The 22464-nt window shown below is 39.1% G+C and overlaps 1 protein-coding gene across 2 annotated transcripts in view; it reads right to left on the bottom strand.

The window, feature by feature from the left end:
* The window catches only part of DTNA (dystrobrevin alpha), a 285381-nt gene that overhangs the window by 200048 nt on the left and 62869 nt on the right, over positions 1 to 22464 (bottom strand). For both annotated transcript variants that reach the window (XM_068563775.1, XM_068563776.1), the window contains exon 3: positions 7372 to 7501. The gene's annotated coding sequence lies outside the window, so the exon portion shown is untranslated. The remainder of the gene's footprint in view (positions 1 to 7371; positions 7502 to 22464) is intronic.

Below are 22464 nucleotides of genomic sequence, written 5' to 3'. Positions count from 1 at the left end.
CACGCATGCACACAAGACAGTAAGCAAGATGTGCGCCAGGAAGACATTTCTGGTTTTGCTTAGCCGGATGTCCAGCACCTAGCAAAGCTCCTGATATTTAGTTAATTTTCAGTAAGTCCTTGATGAATAGTAACCCTACTTCTATGTATTATAAATAAAACCCAAATCAAGCTTATTTCCTCAGTCCTCACCTTACATGTGGAAACTTCTCTTGGGGGAAAATAAAATCAAGAATATAGGAATATTGGCCTGTTTGTTTCATGGAGGAGAGCAGCTAGGTGGTAAAAGACTCAGATAGGTCCTAGGTGTGGCTTTGCTGCTGATATTGGGGGTATTACTTAACTTTTCTGGGTCTCAACTTCCTCAATGTAAAATTAAGGGGTTGCTGTGGTCTGAATGTTTGTGTCCCCCCCAAAATTCATATGTTGAAATCCTAATGCCCAGTGTGATGGTATTAGATGTGGGGACTTCAGGAGGTGATTAGGTCATTAGGGTGGGGCACTCATGAATGAGATTAGCGCTTTTATAAAAAAGGCCTAACAGAGCTCCTAAGCCCCTTTTGCATATAAGGACAGGAGACAAAACACATGCTATGAAGCAGGAAATAGGCCCTCACCAGAACTTGACCATGCTGGTGTCTTGATCTTGTAGTTCTCAGACTGCAGAACTGTGAGAAATAAATTTCCAACTTTTATAAACTACATAGTCTCTGGTATTATGTTGTTGTAGCCTGAACGGACAAGAACAGGGGTCTAGGTTAGACAATCTAAAATATCCCCTATGATGCTGAAATTCTACAGTGCTAAGACATAATCTGTGGCAAGTCTAACTAGAATATTACTCGGAAGAATTATACCTTACTTGTCTCAGGCTACCAGGTTCCTAGCGCAGGATCAGGGAACATAAGAGATGTGTAATATATATTTAAAGAACAAATGAATAAATGAATGATCATTATAGGTATAAATGTGGCATAAGAATCATTAGGATTTTTCACAAAAAGAAGGAACCCTTCTCTGGATACTGATTTTTGCAATTAAAATAAAGTCAGAGGATTGCTTTTTTTTTTTGGTTGAAGTGTAGTTGATGTACAATGTTGTGCTAGTTTCAGATGTACAACAAAGTGATTCAGTTATATACATATATATGTGTAGATATATATTCTTTTTCAGATTCTTTTCCATTATAGGTTATTATAAGATACTGAATATAGTTCCCTGTGCTATACTGTACATCCTTGTTCTTTACCTATTTTATATATGGTAGTGTGTATATGTTAATCCCAAACTCCTAATTTATCCCTACCCACCTTTGCCCTTTGGTAACCATAAGTTTGTTTCCTATGTCTGTGAATCTATTTCTGTTCTGTAAATAAGTTCATTTGTATCATTTTTTAGATTCCACATATAAGTGATATCATATTTGTCTTTCCTTTTTTGAAAACTTGGAGTTTTATTTCATATCAGTTATTATTCTTATATTATACATGGTATTTGAATCATATGATTTAAAAAAATTCAAAACAAGTTTATGTACTCTCTTAAGAAGTGCTAATAGTGTCATTATGTCTAGAGAGATTTTTATTTCGCATCCAATACAAATCCTTTCATAATTAGTTATAAATATTCATTTCATAAATATTCTTAAGGAGAAAAAAGGAAGAGAAATCCTTGCCTTAAAAAGTCCCCAGTTCTAGTGGTGATTCGACATAACATTTAGCCCCCAAATTCTATCAGTCTACAGCTTTAGACATCATTTCCAGGCTTACGCTCACATTAATAAATGAGGTTTTTGCACAAATAGGTGTCAGAACCACAAGGTGCTATATCTTTTAAACTCTTGTTGAACAGAAATAGTGCTATTTTTAGCATCAACCTAAACATAAACTTATTTGCCATGAAAAAAAGATTTGTGGACTTATAAACAGCTTACCCTCAGGGAATATTTTAAATGGAAAATTCTAGCATTATGTTACAAACATATTCTTCTTATAGGATTAAACTGGAAAGCTCTTTTAGAGTGGCAGTTTGCTGCAGTAGAAAGATATGACTTAACATTCTTGTCCTGCCACTTACCAGAAATATGACATTAGCAATTTACCTTAACTCTTGGAATCCTAGTTTTTGTCTAAATAAGAAGGGAAATAATAGGCAATTTGAAGGGTTGTTATGAAAATTAAATAAGATAATGTTTGTGGAGCATCTGCTTTGGTGCTTGGCACAGAATGGTACAGATCCTCCCTATAAGGTCCCCTTTCCCCTGATGGAGTGCTTCCCTTTTGTTGTAATGGCTCAGCGAAGTATTAGAATCTTCACCACACTAAAAACACTCAAACTTTTCTCAAAATATGACCCTTCATGCTTCATTCAAAACCAAAAAGGACTACTCTGAGCTTGGTAAAGAAGATTCAAATACTAACCAAAAAACTTGGTACTTGTCCTTGATGAAAATTTCAAAGGGAAGATGGACAGATAACATGAGGAATTACATGAGACTGTGAGTGACTGAATGAGATGGCTTTTCTTTCTCTTGTCTACAATAGGAGCTGATCTAGAAATGGCCCAAAGGGCTATGTGAATTCAGAGATAGGACTGATAACTGCCGAGCCAGGAGGAGTTCATCAATGACTTCACTGTACCCATAATAGCAATAGAGGTGGTGGATCTTGAAAGATGACTAAGATATTCCAAGTCTCTGAAGAGTGCATGTGTGCTTGTGGGTGAGGGGGGATTTGGAGGGGGGTATGGATGCGAGGAACGTCTAGGCAGAAGAACCAGCATGAGCAAAAGTGAAGGCACAAAGAGCATGGCTCAGAGAAGGCAGATCATCCCCATGTTAGCAAAGGTCAACTGATGAGGAACAAAGGCAGGTGCTGAGACTCAAGGGGTCTGTTGTGCTTCTATTATGACATGTTAAGGAATACAGGAGGCAGATATTGCTCTGCAGTTGATGGGGCAGCCAACACTGGCTTCGAGATAGAAGTGGGTGAGGTTAACTAGATCAGCTGCTGTTCTGCTGGCTACCTATTACATACCAGGAACTGTACTTTGTTGTTTTATGGATATTATTTTCTAGTCTTCACAACAAATTAGATATATCTTTTCAGGTGAGGAATGTGAAGTTCAGAGAGCTTAAGTAACTTGCTGCTCAAGATTATACATTCTTCCATTAAGCAAATGGCATGAAAGAGCAATAGGGTTTTAAAATATTAACATCAGGACAAACCATTAAAGAATGGAAATGATGAGATCTGAATGTCAATTAGGAAGTTGATTTAGGCAGTCATGTTTTAAAAGGAAAGGAGATTAGGAACACTGAAAAGAGGGAATTTGTGTTCAAAGTGAGGCTGTTAGAGATTTGAGCAAGATTTCTTAATACAGGTTTATTCTAGAATGACATGCATTTTAAGATAATAAACAATGTTGCTTCTGTGTTTTAAAGTTACTTGATGACTATATTACACAAGAGACAGTGCAGCATAATAATTAAGTGCTCAGGCTCTAAGCCAGACTGCCTGGATTTGAATTTTCACCCCAACTTACTGAACCTCAGGCAGGTGATTTAACCTTCCTGGGCCCTAGTTTCCTCATCTTTAAAAAAGGAGATGATAATATTACTTATAGATTTGTTTAAACATGAAATGAAGTATATGTTCATACAAAACAGTGTTTGGTATAAAGTAGGAACTCAGTAAGCATTAACCAGCAATTGCTTTGTGCCTATGTCCTTATTCACCAATTGTTTGTTTAGAAATTATGTACAGTGTGCCAAGCACTGCGCTTGTTTCCAGGGATGCAAATATAATAGGGAAGAACTTTTGTATACTATTACAAGTTAATCACTAAAAGGATGTTGTCTATAAGCTTAAATTATACATAATGGCCCATTTCTGGGAACCCTTCTTCCCAGGTAATGAGTGTTAAGCTAAGATACCTTTGTTTAGCTCACAGGAAACATCTTGACTAGGCCCACCTGTGAATGACTGCAGGGAGGAAGAAATTAACACATCTGGCTGACCAGAACCAGGAAATGTTTGACTTTCCTGCCTCCCCTTTTAGTATAAAAGAAGCCTGAATTCTAACTCAGGCAAGATAGTTCTTTGGGACACAAGTCCACCATCTTCTTGGTCTGCCAGCTCTCCAAATAAAGTCATTATTCCTTGTCCCAATCACTTGTCTTTCAATTTATTGCCCTTTTGTGCAGTGAGCAGTAAGAGCTTGGACTTGGTAACACAAAGATGAGGATAGCAGATGATTTCTCTTAACAGATGGATAGCACTTGATTTTTCCAACATCATATTCTGTGGTTCAGCAGAAGTACTACGACTATATCTTGGTTAAAGCACTTTCTACAACTCTTTGGGCACCAGTGATTTAAAATATCTATTCATAATGTTGCTCATTAGTTTCAGGACTAATAATTCCACTTCTCCTACCCCCTCCTCCAATATGACATTAAGGTATGTTCAGCCTGAGTTATCTCTTATGATGGGTGTTCCCCTTGACCCACCAGGCAGTATTACGAAGTTAGTGAGATGATTTCAGTAGTCTCTACCCACTTATGTGTACCAAACTCTCAGAAGCTGAGTGTTTGCATCACTGTCTCAGGAGTTTCTTCCTTGCTAATTCATTCGACTTATGTGTAATGTAGTATGCATTATTAATGGGTGTATTTCTCTTCCCAAGACTATTTTTTCTGAATATGACTTTATAAAGCCTCATTTCCATAAACTAGAGAGAAATGTGAATGATTAGAATTTTCGGTGTTGTACCAAACTAAGGAGGATGTGAGAACACCAGTTATATACTGCACTTTAAACCATACCATTAAGCTACACAGCCCTGTGTCTCCCAATTTTAGGTTATGAAGGGGTCCAAGAAATTCTGCTCATGGCCGCATTTTCACATTGTCTAAAAGGATTCTCAGTTAGGCATTGCAGGTTTAACATTGACATTGGTTGAACAGATGAAAATTTGTTGGTAGGAGGGACACCATGTCCTTGTGAGTGTACCCACAATACATTAAAATGGACAGATGAGCAGTCATCATGACCTCTGAGAAGAGATTGAAAAGGAAAATGTCTACGTAAATAAATGAGAAGGAAATGAAGAGAGCGAGGCACTCGCGTTTAAAATAAGCAAGTGAAGTGCCAAAATGATTAAGTACAAAGCCTCTTTAATATCCAGGAAGCCCTTTAGAGTGAGTGCGATTGTGGGGCAGTGGTGAATTGTTTACCTGTCAAAAAAGGCAGGCTTTGGCATCCTCATCACTTTGCTTTCCAATATATTCAGTTTTTATTAAGGGACATGGGAAATGTTCAGACCATGAGGGATCTTCAAATAGCAAACAACCATTACTGAAAGACAGTGATCAGATCCATAATAAAATAAATCTGAAGCCTGAGATTTAAATGTGAATGTAGGAATGAGACTGATACCCTGTGAAGTTCTTATATTGGGCGTACAGAAGGTTGTGAAATGCGAATATTAGAAAAGTAAAACTCATATTTGGTGCATATCTGAGAATTTAAAAAATCTTCCCATTAATTTGATACGCAAAATGGGAATATTGACAAAGACTCTGTTAACACTAACAAGTTAATGCTGCAATATTGTATAGCTTAGAATATGGCTTTAAATATATTAGGTTAGTTTTTTTCAGTGTAAAAATACCCAGCTTTACATTTAACTTAAAATTTTCTTTCCTGAGAATCATTTATTTTCCTTGGGAGAAGCAAGTAATCCCTGTTCACTTTTCTTCCAATAATTTTGGGAGAAATTAATGAAGCACTGATGGGTTGGTTAGGATCTAACCAAGAAAAGAGAAAACAGTCTAAATATTTAAAACAGATGGAATTTAATACAGGAAAATGGTTATACAGATGATGGAAGAATTGAGAAGCTAAACTGAGGATAGCAAATCAACCTGGAGGTTAGTACCAGCAGGAAGCCACAGACACCACTACCCACAAGTCTCAAGGGACAGAGGGAAGAGGTGACATTACTGGAGCTCAGAGTTCAAGGTCACTGCAGGAAGCTAGAGGCAACAGGGGGTGGGTCTGGGGGATGGAAAACCCAGCCTCTAGGGGTCAGCCCCCAAGGAATCAGCAGAATAGAAGCAGGGCAAGGAGTGGACGTGAAGTTGAAAACAGGCACAGACCAGCACAGTGGAAAGCTGAGAGTTAAGTAAATTAAGAAAATAAGTTTTCCATTTTCATTTTCTCCTCCGGAGCAATGTTACACTAGGCAAATTGATTTACTGATATTTTTAAAGGGCATTAAGTTTAGCTCCTGGGAATTACATTCAACAAATATCTTGTAAATAAATGAAATCACCATTTTAGTTCCACATATGACCTCAATAAACCAAATTTACACACCCTTAAGATGATGAGACATAATCCACCTTCACTTTGAAGTTAATAAAAGGTAGAAAGGAGTCATCACTGTCTTTTTGGATTAGATTTAGACAGTGGCCAATGCTCTGTCAGTTGCATTGTTTTATTCAGAATTGTAAACAGAGGTACATTCTGATGTTCTGGAAATCACCATTCTTTAAAGTAGATAATAAAGCCACACTTTGAAAACAGGACTCAGGAGGAGGTGGAAAAAGCCACACAATTTCCTCAATAAGACCACCACACAATTCCTCTATTCCTCTCTGTTCTGCTGAGAAATGACAGTGGCATATTGCAGACTAATAGTAAAGCACCAATTTGTATGCTCATGTCTTTGGTAGCATGGAAGGGTAATTATGTATGGTGATGTAAAAAAATATATATCCATCTATCTCATGATCAGGAAAACAAAGCTTAGTGTGTGAGCACGTGTGCGTGCTTAATTGTGCACAGCAGTTTGAAAACCACACCTAACCTAAAGCATGCCCTACCTTAAATTAAGCAATATGAGATCTCCCGGTGGGCAGCCTCTGAAATGTTAGCCTTACCTCACACCCAGACCTGTAATGATTAAACTGTCTTATCACCATTAAATTTTTCTCTCATTTATGTCATTAAAACATGGTCTTAGCTCATTTTGGCTTATTACTTTGATACTAAATACTGTTATATATTTAAAAACTTGATGACCTGTAGAATAGAATGAAGCATTACCACATCTGCTTAATAGAAATCAGCAAGAGATGTCAAGGTCATCTCTGTATCTTACACGTCATCATTCAAGATGGTTTCTGATAATAAAAAAAAATAAACAAAAGGCACAGAAACTAAGTCTTTCACTATGTGGCACCTCATTAAAAGTATAAAATGCTGGTTATATTGAACCCCATTTTCTTTTCATGCAAAGAAGAGAAACACTTTAAGGGGAAATAGTTCAATGTCCATCTTAAATTTCTTGTCTCAGACTCACTCACCTAAAATTCAATGAAGAAACAGCATGAACTTTTCAAAACCATCTATTTTCTTTTCTTTGAAATGGCAGTCAACTCTGGCATTTAAAGACTTTCCAAGCGTTTCATCCAGGGACTGGTAAATCTCACTTATCTGCAATGAGAAAATACACTTTTATTTAACTAAACAACTCACACTTACATGTTTATTACAGAAACAGAATGGACAGATCTAGAACATATGGTGTTTTACAAATCCATTCATCCACTAAGAACGATTTGTAATACTCAGCTCAGAACTTTGGTTTTCATTTACTATAAGAAATGTTGAAAAAATAGACATTTGTGCCAGAAGTTGTTTTACAGAGGAGGATGGCGAGGACCAGAGGGGTAAAGTGACTGTCTAAGATTAAGCAGCTGGTTAGTAATAGAGTAGCCTTGAACCTTGGTCTGCTAACACTGCCTCTTGTTTTTGGTTGATTAAAAACCCAGAAATGGGAAAACCTGGAATCTTCTGTTTTCCAAGTTGGCAATTTTCTGGAATACTGTGTCACCATAATTTCTCCTAAAGCCAAGGAAACTACAGTTGAAGGCAGAATCCTCAGACCAGCATCCCCTCCAATGGTAGATGCAGGCGTAGGCTACCACAGAGGCACCCTGACATGATTGAATGATCCGCATGCTTTATGATGTTGTAGAGCAACGGCATAGATAGTAAATAGTTCAGAATATGGTCTGTTGGTGTTTCTTAACAAGGTGGAATGATTTTATAATCTTTTGCCTTCTGAGAAAACTCACAGATGAGAATGGAAGGAGAGGCTCCTGGGCGCACGCGTCAATTTGCCCAAGAGTCCTGCTGCATGAAAGTGACCAGATGCTTTACCCACCATCTCTCATCAGCTAGTCTTTCCCACCTTTCTTTCTTCCCCTTCCCTTCCCCCCTTTCTTTTTTTCACCAACACACAGGCTGGATGTTACTATCCCACGTGCTAGGTGGCTTGAAGCAGCAGAAATTTGAAGTCAGGAAATCCCATGTTCAGAAGAAGGAAAAGAATGGGGAGAAGGGGGATCAGAGCAAATAAAGCAGAGAAGATGTCTGATGGCAGAGAAGCCAGAAAAGGAAGGGACAGAGGAGCCTAGCTCTGTACTCTGGCTGGTGGGAGGTGGCCTCTGTCTCCAGACTCACCCTTAGATTTCCTCTGCCAACTGTCTTCTTCGGCCCAGGTTATCTAAAACAATGGCATAATTATTTTTAACTTTCATGGCTTCAGACCTCCTATGCTTTTGGGTTCATAGAGAAAATTCTATACAATAACTCCCCCCTGCCTCTAATCCAAGTTCTCAGATATATTCATGATTGCATTATATTTATTTAACAGGACATAAAGAAATTTTCACGACACAATTAACGCTTGTTCTCTCACATTAGAACCCAATAGTCTTTCACTGTACTTAGATTCTAGGGACATGCATACAACTGGCATTCTTTGAATTAAATGTATTATTACAACAGTAGCACTTTCAGATATTTTTTGTTTTCTGAACGTACATGCTACTAATTTTTTAAAAATTGGGGTTTGGGTAAATTAGACCTATGCATCTGGGAATAAGTTATATGTTAAAAATATTATCCCTCCCTCATGAATGCAGCTCTCCAAGTCAGAGCAACAGGAAATAAATGGAAATCTTACACCATCTTATATAATTTTGTATGACTATATATATGTATATGATAAATCTTACACATACAGGTAAACTTGCATCCAGCTATATCTGGCAGTGTAGAGTCACTCAAGAAATCCCTTAGGCCTGGGCACCTCTTAGGATCATGCTGCTGGTTGTGTTCATCTGCCTGGCAATTTTGGGAAGCATGTTTTGCATTTTTGGTTTTTGCCCAGGTCCCTGGGTCATCCCAGATTGCAATAGACTAGGAGGGCGATGAGCTCAGATAGAGATGCTGTGTGAAAGGACCCACAGGGAGGTTCAGGTTTCACGCCTTAACTGGGATCTGTGACTTCAGTGAAAGTTGCCATTTGGATGATACCTTGATTATGAGCCAGCTTTCATTTTTGCTGTTCCTTCTCGAACAGGAAGTGGCCCCTATCTCAGCCTGTATCTCATAGGCAGTGATCGAAACCAGCTGTCTGGTAGGCAGCTCCATCCCTACCCCCCTTGGCTTCTGTCCCCTGAGACCACTTCAGAGGATGCAGACTGATTATCCATAATTCTTTCTAGTCTTGAGCCTGAGGGTGGCCGCCTCCCAAACTGTCACTGAATTAAAGGCATCCGTCCTCCCCTCTATTCTCCCAGCAGCCCGGTGGACACTTGCAAAGCAAAATTCTCATGTGAACATTGATTAGGAAGAGAAAATGATACTTTTCTCTCTTTAACTTATTTAATTCTACATCAGCTATCAAATTCTAGTTTGACTGTGTGACTTGAAGTTAAAATTTAGTGTCATGGGATAAAATAAAACTCTGTCTCCTTTCATCTGGCTCCCTGAAGAGCTTTTGGTCAGTGTCCGGATTGGAGTTAGGAGTCAATATCTTACCACTGAGTACCACAAGAGAAAGAAGTATTTGGTTCATTTGGGGTGCCGTATTTTAGTCCTATAGTTTGGATGGAAGTTGCTGGGGGCGGATTTTTTCTTATTAAGATAATCTCCTCAATGTAGAGCACACAGAAACAGAATGGACCACCAAAAAAAGATAGTAATCTTTACACTAATGGTATCAATTTAAATAAAGGCTTGATAATCATTGGTGGTAGTGGGATTTGATCAAGCACATACACTCCCAAACGAGGTTATGTGGGAGCAAACCAAATATTAGACTGGAGTGAATATTCACATTTTTATTCACATTCATGTCCTTACTGATCTTCCCACCTAAAATAGTACTCCTCCCTCATTCTCTATTGCTTACCTTGATATATATTCACCCACATAGCACTGCTACTATTTATTATTTATTCATTGTTTGTCACTTCACGCTAGGATATAAGCTCCACGAAGGCAGGAACTTTGTTCACTATTGTACCCCTGAGGCTTGGAACAATGTCTAACAAATAGGCAGTAATATTTATTGCATGAATGAATGAATATACCTTGTGGTCCTCTTTTCTTATAAACATTTGATCCAGTTTCCTCTTTCTTACCCCTATGAGTTTGCACCATACTGAAAATGATTTCCTCACAATGGGAAAAATTCAAAGGCCTTTATTCACTCCGAAAAAATGAAGAACCCAAGTGAGCATTATGTCTACTTTCCCTGTTAGGTAGAACTAGGATTGCCTAACTGTGAAAAGGAGGATTGAAGACGATGTTGTCTAGTACCTCTTCTGTAGCCTTTTCTTCTCTTTTAGTTATGCTTGGGAGACTATAGTGTTGTGAGTCCAGCTTTCTAGACTTCAGAGGTTAGGATGGGGACCACTTTCAGATCACTGTAGTCATAGGGGGCAGGTTCAGTGTTTTGAGGACCAGTTACAGATGATGAAGACCAGAGATCTGCAAAGGGCGCCCCAGAAAAATGCAAAGATGGAGCGTTGCACTGCACTCAGAAGCATGCATGTGGGGCTTTTCTGGTATTTTACACTGTCAGTTGGCTTAAGTTGTAGCAGTTATTACGGGATGTGGCTAAGAATGGTCAAAGTCACTTGAGAAACAATAACTACTTGTTCAGATAATTTCCCAACAACTTAAATAGGTCCTGCTTTTTACAAGTGACTCTTTGCTGCCATAGTCACAAATGGCATCTAGGAACTAGTATATATAGGATGGATAAACAACAAGGTCCTACTGTATAGCACAGGGAACTATATTCAATATCCTGTGATAAACCATAATGGAAAAGAATATGAAAAAGAATATATATGTATAACTGAATCACTTTGCTATATAGGAGAAATTAACACAACATTGTAAATCAACTATACTTCAATAAAATTTAAAAAACCAAAACCCAGTGGCATGCTAGGGTGTCATGCCAATGCTGAGGCCGAGCTCAGGACTCTGGCTACCCCTGTTCACACACACAGCATCAGTCAGATCCCTAGCAACAATGAGGCTGGAGGAAGAGGAAACACTTAGATCTGAAAGGTCCTTGAAGCACCTTCTGATGTTATAGAAAGGAGGCTGAATAGGATCAGACGCCTGGGTTTTATTTTTGTCTCTCCCACTAACTAGCTGGGCAAATCATTTATACTTAACTGGGTTGCCGTTTTCACATTAGTAAAATGAGGGTATTGGTTGAGACCGGTGCTTCTCAACCAGGGATGATTTCGCCCCCACCTCCCAGGGACAGATGGCAATGTATAGAGACATTTCTGATGGTGGAGGGAGGGTAAGTGAGACTGGCATCTAGTAGGTAGAGGCCAGGGATGCTGCTGGACATCCTACAGGCACAGGACAGCTCCCGTCAGAAAATAATGATCAGTCCTAAGTGACAGCAATGCCGAGGCTAAGAAACACTGGTTAGATGGTTCAAGTCCCCTCAGTCCTAATAGTATTCTCTAATTTTACCACTGGTCTCCTCCAGACCTCTGATGCCGAAACAAGTTAAGCCTGATTCCTCTCTGGAAGCTCCTCCAACTCTATCTACTGCATCAAACTCCTCCCGCATCCCCCACCTCTACTCTTAGCCCCTCCGTACCCGGACCTTGGTGTCTGCACACCATGCTTTGTGTTCCTTCTCTGTAGCACATGTTACTACGTACAATTGCTATGAATTTTCTTCTCTGTATAAGAATATATGCAACTTGGCAGGGACTGTCTTGTTTATTTCTTCATCGTCTTTAGCACATCATCTTTAATGATGACTAATTCTCCTCACTAAATGTTTGTTCAATTGATGGTGGAACAATTAGCAAACATGAAGGTCAGTGTTTTCTCACTCTTCCCTACACAGAGCTGTGGTATAAACTTATTAGATCATTTCACCAGATTATTAGTTACTGGCCTAAGAACATTAAAGTGGCTCAGGAAGCTACAGTAAAGTGGATTTGGGATCATGGCCCTTGGACTAAAATCAGAATCACTCCAGACACAAGGTTATTAGGTCAGAGTCAGGGAGGAGACTGTGGAGATGGGCCTTTCTGGATGCTTTAAAGCTGGAGACAGAATTAGTGCACAGGGATGGATACTTGGGCACCCTCTTTGTTCCAAAGATTTGTTCTTGTTGACACAGAGTTCAGCCTGAGAACCAGGAAGGTCTTGGATGGCTGCACATATTTCCTATTAAGGGCATAGATTGTTGCTTCAGGCTCCGAGGATAAAGAGGCTATAGCACTGGGACAGCCTAGCTGCTCCGATCCAGTGTGATCCGCCCAATCACAGAAGGGCAGAACCACCAGAATCCCAGCAGAAATTCTGGGCGCCAAGGGAATTACTGTTGAGACTGGCTGCATCTGTTTCTTGCTGTGCAGACACCTCATTTCTGTGAAGTTTTGAAGTCTTTGGCCAACTAATCAGGGAAATGAATCTAATCTCAGAGGGAGTCGTGCATCTGTAATCCCTGCCCATCGGATTGATACCTACACAGGGAAAGTAGAGTCACTGCCTGCCTCACCTCTCAGTCACCTACTTTACTACCCGCTAGGACATATAACAAGACCACAAGAGGATATTTGAGCAAGTGGAAGATAGTAGCAGAGTGTTCCGTTTTCCTCCTGATATTTCACCAACAGACAGGGATAAAAAAATGATGCTTCATCAGTCAGGTCAAAGTAAGATAAAGTGGAGAGAACAACACAATTTGGATGAAATAGCTGTCAGAGGAATGGACATATACACTCTGCGGTGAATGTGGAAGTTTTTCCCAGCATAAAGCCAGAGGCCTGCTGACATTCAGGGACCCATAAGAAAAAAAAAATACGCTTGTCAGCATCAGTTCTGGCGGGTATTCAGTCAACTGTTTTAAAGGTGCTGAGAAGGAAGAGGTGGTTTATAAAGGATTCCTCAGCTCTGCTCCTTGCACAGCATGTTTTTCAGAGGGAATGCCTTTGTGTTTCTATCTGCTGTATCTCACTGTAGGCTAAGGCAGGTGCTTACCCAGATGATATGTGCATTTTAAAAGAACATCCTCCCCATATGTTTAATGATTTGCACTGCACCTGGGCAGTGTCCCTTACAGAGGAGCTCGAGCATGGAGAACTCACTTGAGTGTCCATCAGTTTTTCTTTTTTAAAATAATAAATGTAGGGCTTCCCTGGTGGTGCAGTGGTTGAGAATCCGCCTGCCAATGCAGGGGACACGGGTTCGAGCCCTGGTGTGGGAAGATCCCACATGCCGCAGAGCAACTAGGCCCGTGAGCCACAACTACTGAGCCTGCATGTCTGGAGCTTGTGCTCTGCAACAAGAGAGGCCGCGACAGTGAGAGGCCCGCGCACCGCGATGAAGAGTGGCCCCCGCTTGCCGCAACTAGAGAAAGCCCTTGCACAGAAACGAAGACCCAACACAGCCAAAAATAAATAAATAAATAAATTTAAAAAATAATAATAAATGTAAAAGTAATTAGCTATATGCCACTATTTATGAAGAAGCAGGTTTAATAAAAAATGAATCAGAGATGGCTGGAAACTTACAGAGTTTTTTAAAAAAATAAAGTAACTACTTTTGAGAAGTGTGGAAAATATAATAAATTATAAAGAAAACTAATGTCATCCACATTCCACTACCCAGAGGCAATCCCTATGAAGGTATTCTACATTTACTATATTATCTATACATTATATCTCATTAGCTATACATATATATGCATACACACATAATTTTTAATGAAATTGAGGGATTATAAACTATATGTAATTTTATTTCAAGTTTTATTTTTTGCTTTTTGTATCCTTTTTATTATTAGTGATCCACACATATTCAGCATGAATACTTCCTCTTTTGTGGCTATGAAATTATTTTATCAAACTTGCTAATTAAAGGATATGACATATGAAGGTACGGGGCATCCAAAGTCACCAAATCCTTCTTTAGTTTACTCACGTGCTTTATATACACTCACATCCACACAGAACACATTTCTGTTATATTTCAGAAGAAGGCAGTAGATCATTTTATTTTATAGTAGTGCTTATTTTGTTACAGAAACCTCTACTGTACGAAACCCATGTATCCCAAAATATCAGAAAAACAGGAGCCATTTTTTTTTTCAGAATATGCTTTTAGAGAGAGTGATTACCTCATTTTGTAGCTCAAAAAATACAACTGTGAGATCAGTGAGTGTCTCATTAACTTACACAATCACTAAACTGAATTGTCTCAAAAGCTTTCTTAAATGAAAATCTCCTTTTATGAACAATATGCACCTACACTAAGTACACAGAAAAACTATCCCTTAGTGATGACCTCATTAAAACTTTAAGCTCTGCATGTTGAACTTAATTCCAAGAAAGGCGGAAAGATGAACAGATTTTTTGCTGACCAGGAGAAAAAAGATTTACCCAAGCTCAGCCTTTTGTCTCTTGCATCTCAGTACACCTGCCAAATTGATCAAAAAGAGAATTAAATTGAACTTTGAGTGTTAAATCAGAATGTGTCAAAGATTTATCCAATTAATTTTTAAAAAGACAAAATTTTAATTAGCCGCAGGCAGGTATATCATAGAGTCTACTGAAATTTCCCTGGTGATATGTGACCATCAATATCTGCTTCAAATTTATGTTCATTCATTTGCTAAAGTCCTGCACACTTCTTAGAGATTAATCATGCCTTGTGATTTGATATGTGTCTGATTTTACCACGATGTAAAGATCAAAACAAATAGAAAAGGAGAAAGGAAGGAAGGAGAGAAGAAAGGAAGGAAAGAGGGAGTGAAGGAGGAAGGAAGGAAAGAAGTCATGAAACTGGATATGGGGTCGGGGAGCCACATTAAAAAAAGATTTTCTGGACCTTTACCAGTTACATTCTTAACATTAACGAAGTGATGGATAAATATGGGAGTAAATGTTTCCATGCAGAGTACCATACCTCCTCCAAATATCCTGAATTAAAATTTTGTATTAAGCAGATAGAATTCCACATTTTTAAACATTACTCTTCTCTAATATATTACATAAAACCTAACCAGAAAGCTCACTCTCATTAAAAAACATGTCTGCATAATAGCAGTTATTTCGACACAATTTCAGTGACAAACTTGTTTTTTTGTTTGTAATACATCTCATATATCTTGTTTCCCCAGAAAAAAATATTTATGTGCAAAATATGGAGAGTGTTTTCTTAGACAAAGAAGTGCTTCTTCTGGAAGTCATAAAGAGAGACAGAAGGATCTGATTCTGGGAGCCAATTCGGGCCTTGCCCTTCAGTGGTGCACTATGACCTTGACTGATGGCCTTGAATATGCCACATGCCCTAGTAGCCCCCTGAGGACAGCTGAGAGCCTGACTTATTTTCATCTGACTCAGAGAAGAGGAGTGTCTTTTAAAAAAATGGAGATAAAAGACATACATTTAATTTGGTATCAGTAATTTCCATGCAATTTTGGAGTTAAAAAAAATATTATACCCTACATCATAGGTAAGCAAACCTTTTGTTCTGAAGGCCCCATAGAGCTTGTGATTATGTGTGTTATATCTATCAATATTTACCTTATTAGAAATTGACTTAGAAATTTAAAAAAAATATTTACTTATAAATGTATTTACATAACCTTTTAAATGTAACATAAATGTTATCTTTTTAAAAATAAAATAGTAATGTTTTCCAAAACAAAAAATGTAGTGAGAAGTAGGGCGTGCTTTTACAGTTTTGGAAAACTCTTTAATTTCTGGCTTCATAGAAAGAAGATAGCTGGGTTTTCATTTCTGCTTCTGCACTTAACCTATTGCAATATGTTGTTTTGGTTGAAGAATATGAAGAAACTCCAAACTTACACAGATATGCAGTTCAGAAAGGTAGAGTATTTCATAGCCTTTCAGATGACTGTGGATATTTTTCATTGATTTGCCTCTGAAACTCAACAAGTGTTGTTTCTTAAAGGTGAGTTGCCATGTGGAATCTGAAACCACATCAATGAACTTGGCATAGTCCATTACACCAAAATTCATGATCTGTCTCCTATTTGTGTTGATTTTTTAACTTATGCATGATTTTCCAACATCATGAGTTGGCCATTTGAGAAGTATTGGTTCACTGAGTTATGCAGATCTTCCAAATGTTGACCCATTTCACTTTCAATAACAAAGAGTTGTATTTGTTAATGTCACTATCAGTCTCATCAGAAAAGTCTCTTAGGTATTGGGAAGTTGTCAGTCTCACAGTGGCAGACGTAAGCTTTCCAAAACTCTAATTTTTACTTCAAAGTTTGAATCTTATCATTGTCAGAGAATACTGTTGGTTTTCTCTGCTGTGACAGGCTCCCTTCATTCATTTTCAAGGAAATCATCGCCAAATACCGCATCTGAGTAACCATAGTGTGCCTGCCAGCTGTTCTTTCAAGAAAACAGGTTGTTCTGTGAAAGACGTGGCTAGTTCAGTTTGCACAGCAAACAATCTTACTCTCAGGCACCCATCGTCCCTCAATATATTTCAAGAGCACTTTACGCTTTCCATTGCCTCACACAGGATATTAAAAAGATGTGCATCAGAGTTTCAAGATGGAATAAGATTTTTGTTGTTGTTATCGTTGCCTGCTTTGTTTTCTACTGTTTTGCACGACAGTGAAGAAGATAATTACTAACCAGTACAGTCTGGTGCCACTGCCTTGATTACAAATGATTGATTGTACAATCAATGTACAATGTACTTGATGTACAATGTTACAATGTACAATGTAACTTGATTACAGTTACACCAATTTTATCCACCATTACTTTTTCATCATCAGTGCAAATGTTCGCACAATCAAAATGGCAAATAATATGTTAGGGTGATTATTAAAATAGTTTTGGCCTCAAGGGCCCCATGAAAGTGTCTTTGAGACTTCACTTTGAGAACCATTGGCTTAAAAGGAAGGGAATACAGGAAGGTGGTTGAGTGAAGGCTCTGAGGTTGGACAGAGTGGTGGTAAATGGGGTGGTAAATCTCACCCCACTTTTGATTTAATGTTTATGTAATAGTGATTGAGTTACCTACCCACTCCAAGCCCCATTTTCCACACCTCTAAAATAGGAATAATAACAGATCTTACCGCCCAGAGCTGTTCCAAGGATTAAAGGAGATCCCTTAGCATAGTGCCTGACCCACAGTAAACTCAACAAGTATTAACTATGATTACTCACATTTATATTATCGCTTCTTTTTGAGATCAAGAAACAATGATGTGAGTAAATCAGAATATCAACTGTGTTTGTTGGAATCTGTTTATGCTACACCAATCTAAATTTAGTTCTACATTTCCTTTGTGAGTACAAGCTACATGCAGATATATATATTTTCCAACTAAGTTGAGTACAGAGATTGATAGTTTGCCCTTTGTAGGCTGATTTTGCAAATCCTTATGTAGTCAATCATGAGAGAGATTTCTTGGTAGTTAGAGCTGGTGATGACAAATGAGAGATGGGATTTTGATGGGGACCCATGATCTCTCAATCCCTGATCTGCCACCTGCCACAGTCGTGTGAGGGAAGCGGATATTACCAGTGGGTTACACTGATCAAAAAGCCAGATTACAAGGAGTCACAGGCGCGCCATTTGCCTAAGGCCTAGAACAAACGCTTGAGAAATGTCTCTCCTACAACATTTACTCTTGGCCAAATCTCAGTCCTCCAGATTTTACCACTTTGCGGAGAAAACTGAATTCAGGGAGATGGTTTCTAAGGAAAAAAGTGGGAATGAGGGTATTTGCCTCAGTAAAGGGTGAAGTGTGTATGCACACACACGTGCATACATGTATGTTGCACTCTCACCAACAGGAATTCGGCAGAGATTCTGAGTGTTGGAAAACTCTAAGCTCATACGCCCATCAAACTGATGTAAATGGGGGAAATAGGTGGGTATAAGTCAAGGAGACCCAGGCACATTCTGCATGCATATTTTATCCATACGAATGTTTTTTACTTCTTCAAAGACGTATGCTCTCTCTTATTTTCCTTGCAATTATAAGAGGTTCACTTGGTCTATTTTTCTTTTTATTACTTTTGATATTGACCTGAGTAGAACAGAAAACATCCAAAACCAAACAGCTCTTAACAACAAGAAATCAACGATGCAAGCTTGATTATAAGTGGCACATGCCATTTGGTCTCAATGTTGGAAAAATAGTAGAGCGAGTTAGAGATGGAATTGAAATGAAGAGTGTGTGCCCTGTTGAAAGACAGCAGCTCCTTCTGGGTATCCCAAGTACAAGCATGGACCCAGTATGGCCATATATTCCTATTTTCATGGTCAGGGTGGAAATCCATATCTTTACAAGAAATCTTCAAATTTACAAATGGATAGATCAAACAAAACATGTTGGCAGGATTTGCAGGCTACCATATTTTGCATTTCTCCAAAGATATAATTTCATTTCCCCTCCATTTCATGGATCAATGCACTGTGCCCTTGACTCATCTCTGTCACCACTAGGGTGGGAAGGGAGGATAGAGAGGAGCCTTGATCGCCCTCTAGTGGCTACAAAGTGCCAAAACAATTAACTGAACATGCTGTTTATTTACTGGAAACTCACTAAAATTAGTAAAGCAGACTTTGGCTATTTTGTGTGAGATGTGAACCACATGGTAATTTTACTGTTAGTTCAGATTAGACTCTGGGATAATAGGCAACAGAAAGAAGGAACAGGGAAATCAGTTCAAGGAGAGTCTTGAGATTTAGAATGCACAGGAGTTCAGACCTAGCCACCAGGGAAAGAATCAAAAGTTCTGCTCCAACAGAAGGCAGGGCCAGCAGTACAGGCTGCTGGCTGAAAGGTGTATATTTTGTTTTACATGTAGAGAGGAGTACAGTGTGAAGGATCATCTTATCCACTGGCTAGAGTTGTATCTAGTAGTTACTGGCTAATTTGATCCCCGTTTTAAGAATTTGATAGTAGCTTAGCATTTATTAATTAATGGAGAACATATTATATCCTCTTGTGTAGAAGCTGAACTTGAGGAAAAAATTTTTAGGGTGGGAAATGAGATAAATTAGTTAATTTTGAACAAAATTAAAGAGAGTTTCAAATAGCTCAGTAATATAGAGCTAATAAAGGCTCTTGAGAAAGTTGAAAAATAGATCTTGTGACAGCCTTGTTTCACTTGGATGCCCATGTTATCTTAAAACACTGTCCCCAAGTATTATATGCCTCTAGCTCAAATGTCTACTTTCAAGGATGGTTCCCTCTGTGTATTCATTTCCTCGCTGGTTTGCCCTGCTTGACGCACTCAGATAATTTAATGAACTGAAATACAATTGCTTTTAGAAGCTCAATACTTCATTATACTTTTGTTTTAAAAACAGTTTTTGAGTTGAGAGTATGTCAGCAAAACCACCCAAAAGAATGTGAATGCTGTTACAAGGTCAGCCTTTCAGAAGCTGGAGGCAGCTGTCATTGGCATGCTGTCAAACAAGCACCATGGGCAGCGCGGCGGCATGGGCCATGAGTCAGCAGCTCTGACAACACTAAATATGGTAACCCATTAATGTGCAAGATAACAGGTACCCATGCTGCTTCAGAAAGCCCTAGAGAGAGGATATATTTCATTTTTCAGGTTTATTTAGAAGGAAATCCGCATAGGTCATTAAAGCCCGGATGTGAGTTCCTGTGTGTGTTCATGTGTGTGTGTGTGTCTGTATTGGAACCTGGATTATGATATTATCCATTTGGATTTCTTCTGTGAAGAAAAACATACTCAGATTGAGAGCTGAAATGTCAGAAGCTAGGCATTTCAAAGGGGATACTGTTGAGCTAAGAGGGAGTCATGTTTTAGATCCGGGCTGTCCGATCTAATAGCCACCGGCTACTTGTGGCTATTGAGCAGTTCACATGTGCCTCATCCAAATTAAGATGCGTCGGAAGTATAAGATACACACTGGATTCCAAAGATACAGAACAAGAAATAATGGATCATATATTTTTGATAACTTTTTATATTGCTTACATGTTGAAATGATAATATTTTTGATATATTGGGTTATGTGAAATATATTTATATTAATTTCACCTGTTTCTTTCTATTTTTAAATGTGGCTACTAGACCATTTAAAATTACATATGTGACTCGCGTTATATTTCAATTGGACAATGCTGCTTTAGAAGATATTTGATTTCATCTCCTTCCAGTCTCTCTCTCTCTCTCTCTCACACACACACACACACACACTCACACACACACAAGGGATAGGAAGGGGGCCATGGTAGTGGGTCACTGAAAAATTACAGGCTTCAAAGTTCCATTCAAGGTGCTGACTTGGAGATCTACACCAAAGAATGGGTACAACATAAGCCAAAGCCCTGGAAGACATCCTACCTTAAATGTCCAGTTGGCCTCAACTTTAGGTCCAGGGGTGAAGGGGCATTTGTCAGAGTTCATTTAATTCTGGCCACTTTACTAAGAATGAAAGGGACCGCCAGAGATGCTGAAAATGTTTTCCTCTCATCACTCTTATAGAAGAGCAAAATGAGCTCTGTAGAAATGAATTGCTGTAGCTTCCTGAACTTTTCAATCTGTTTTAGATACAGATGCTCTCAAGAATGATTTGACTGTGGTGGTACCAACTGGATCATAACACACTGGGCTAAAACTTCGACTTAATAAGGATTTTGATAAAAGCAAAATCCAGACACTGATTTGGCTTTTTAAAATCAACCAACGAAAACTCATACTTTCCAGATTTGCCTGAATGCGTGTTTTGTGTTTTGAGTGTGATTTCTCAGTGCTATTAAATTATCCCCCTAAATTCTGGCTAGTGTTGACAGGTTCCTAGCAGCCTTTCTCCTGTACCTTGCTGCTCCATCCTTTTTAGCTTTAGTCCATGAATCAGATATGTCACCCAGCTTCTTTTCTTCTTCATCTTAGCCATCATCTACTTTGAGGACTGTGGAGGCCTGGAGTTGAACAGATGCCAATTTGGGGCTCCAAAGCCATTCACCTCTAACCCTTAAATATCTCTTTCATCCATTTTAGCTTTAACTATTGACTTTACTTTTTATGAGTACAGCTGGAAAACAAAGAGCTGGGCAGAGGGCTCACTGATGGTGGCTGGGCCAGTCTGAACGATTGTCCAATGGTGTATTCTAGCAATAAAACGGTAGTGGTGTTCTTGGCTCCTGAACTAGTTGGAAGAAAGGGTGAAGTTCCTCAAATGTTTCTTCATTTAAAGCTATGCAAGGGGGACTTCTATTGGAGAATGGCTCATTATACACCCATAAAATCTCTTTCTAGTATTCTTCTTTCCTTAAGTTGATATATACAAAATTTAGTGTATTCATGTAAAGTTACAGGAATGTTTTAAAGAAAATTAACAGGTTCGTATTTTAATAATTTTTCAGATATTTTTCATATGCATGCTTTCTTATTTAAAAAATTTGAATGTTACATTAAGTGGTACAATATGAACATTTTCATAAGGGGTCAAAACTAGATAAACGAGTAGGGGGGGAGAGAAGATGGCGGAAGAGTAAGACGCGGAGATCACCTTCCTTCCCACAGATACAGTAGAAATACATCTACACGTGGAACTGCTCCTACAGAACACCCACTGAGCGCTGACAGAAAACGTCCGACCTCTAAACAGGCAAGAAACTCCCCCCGTACTTGGGTAGGGCAAAAGAAAAAAGAAATAACAGAGACAAAAGAATAGGGACGGCACCTGCACCAGTGGGAGGGAGCTGTGAAGGAGGAAAGATTTCCACGCACTAGGAAGCCCCTTCGCGGGCAGAGACTGCGGGTGGCAGAGGGGGGAAGCTTCGGAGCCACGGAAGAGAGCGCAGCCACAGGGGTGCGGAGGGCAAAGCGGAGAGATTCCTGCACAGAGGCTCGGCAATGAGCAGCACTCACCAGCCCGAGAGGCTTGTCTGCTCCCCTGCCGGGGCGGGCGGGGCTGGGAACTGAGGCTCGGGCTTCGGTCGGATCGCAGGGAGAGGACTGGGGTTGGCAGTGTAAACACAGCCTGAAGGGGTTAGTGCACCACAGCTAGCCGGGAGGGAGTCCGGGAAAAAGTCTGCAGCTGCCGAAGAGGCAAGAAACTTTTTC

This window comes from Eschrichtius robustus, chromosome 14 (assembly GCF_028021215.1).
Source record: "Eschrichtius robustus isolate mEscRob2 chromosome 14, mEscRob2.pri, whole genome shotgun sequence".
Lineage (NCBI taxonomy): Eukaryota > Metazoa > Chordata > Mammalia > Artiodactyla > Eschrichtiidae > Eschrichtius > Eschrichtius robustus.
This window is presented reverse-complemented; position numbering and strand designations above follow the sequence as displayed.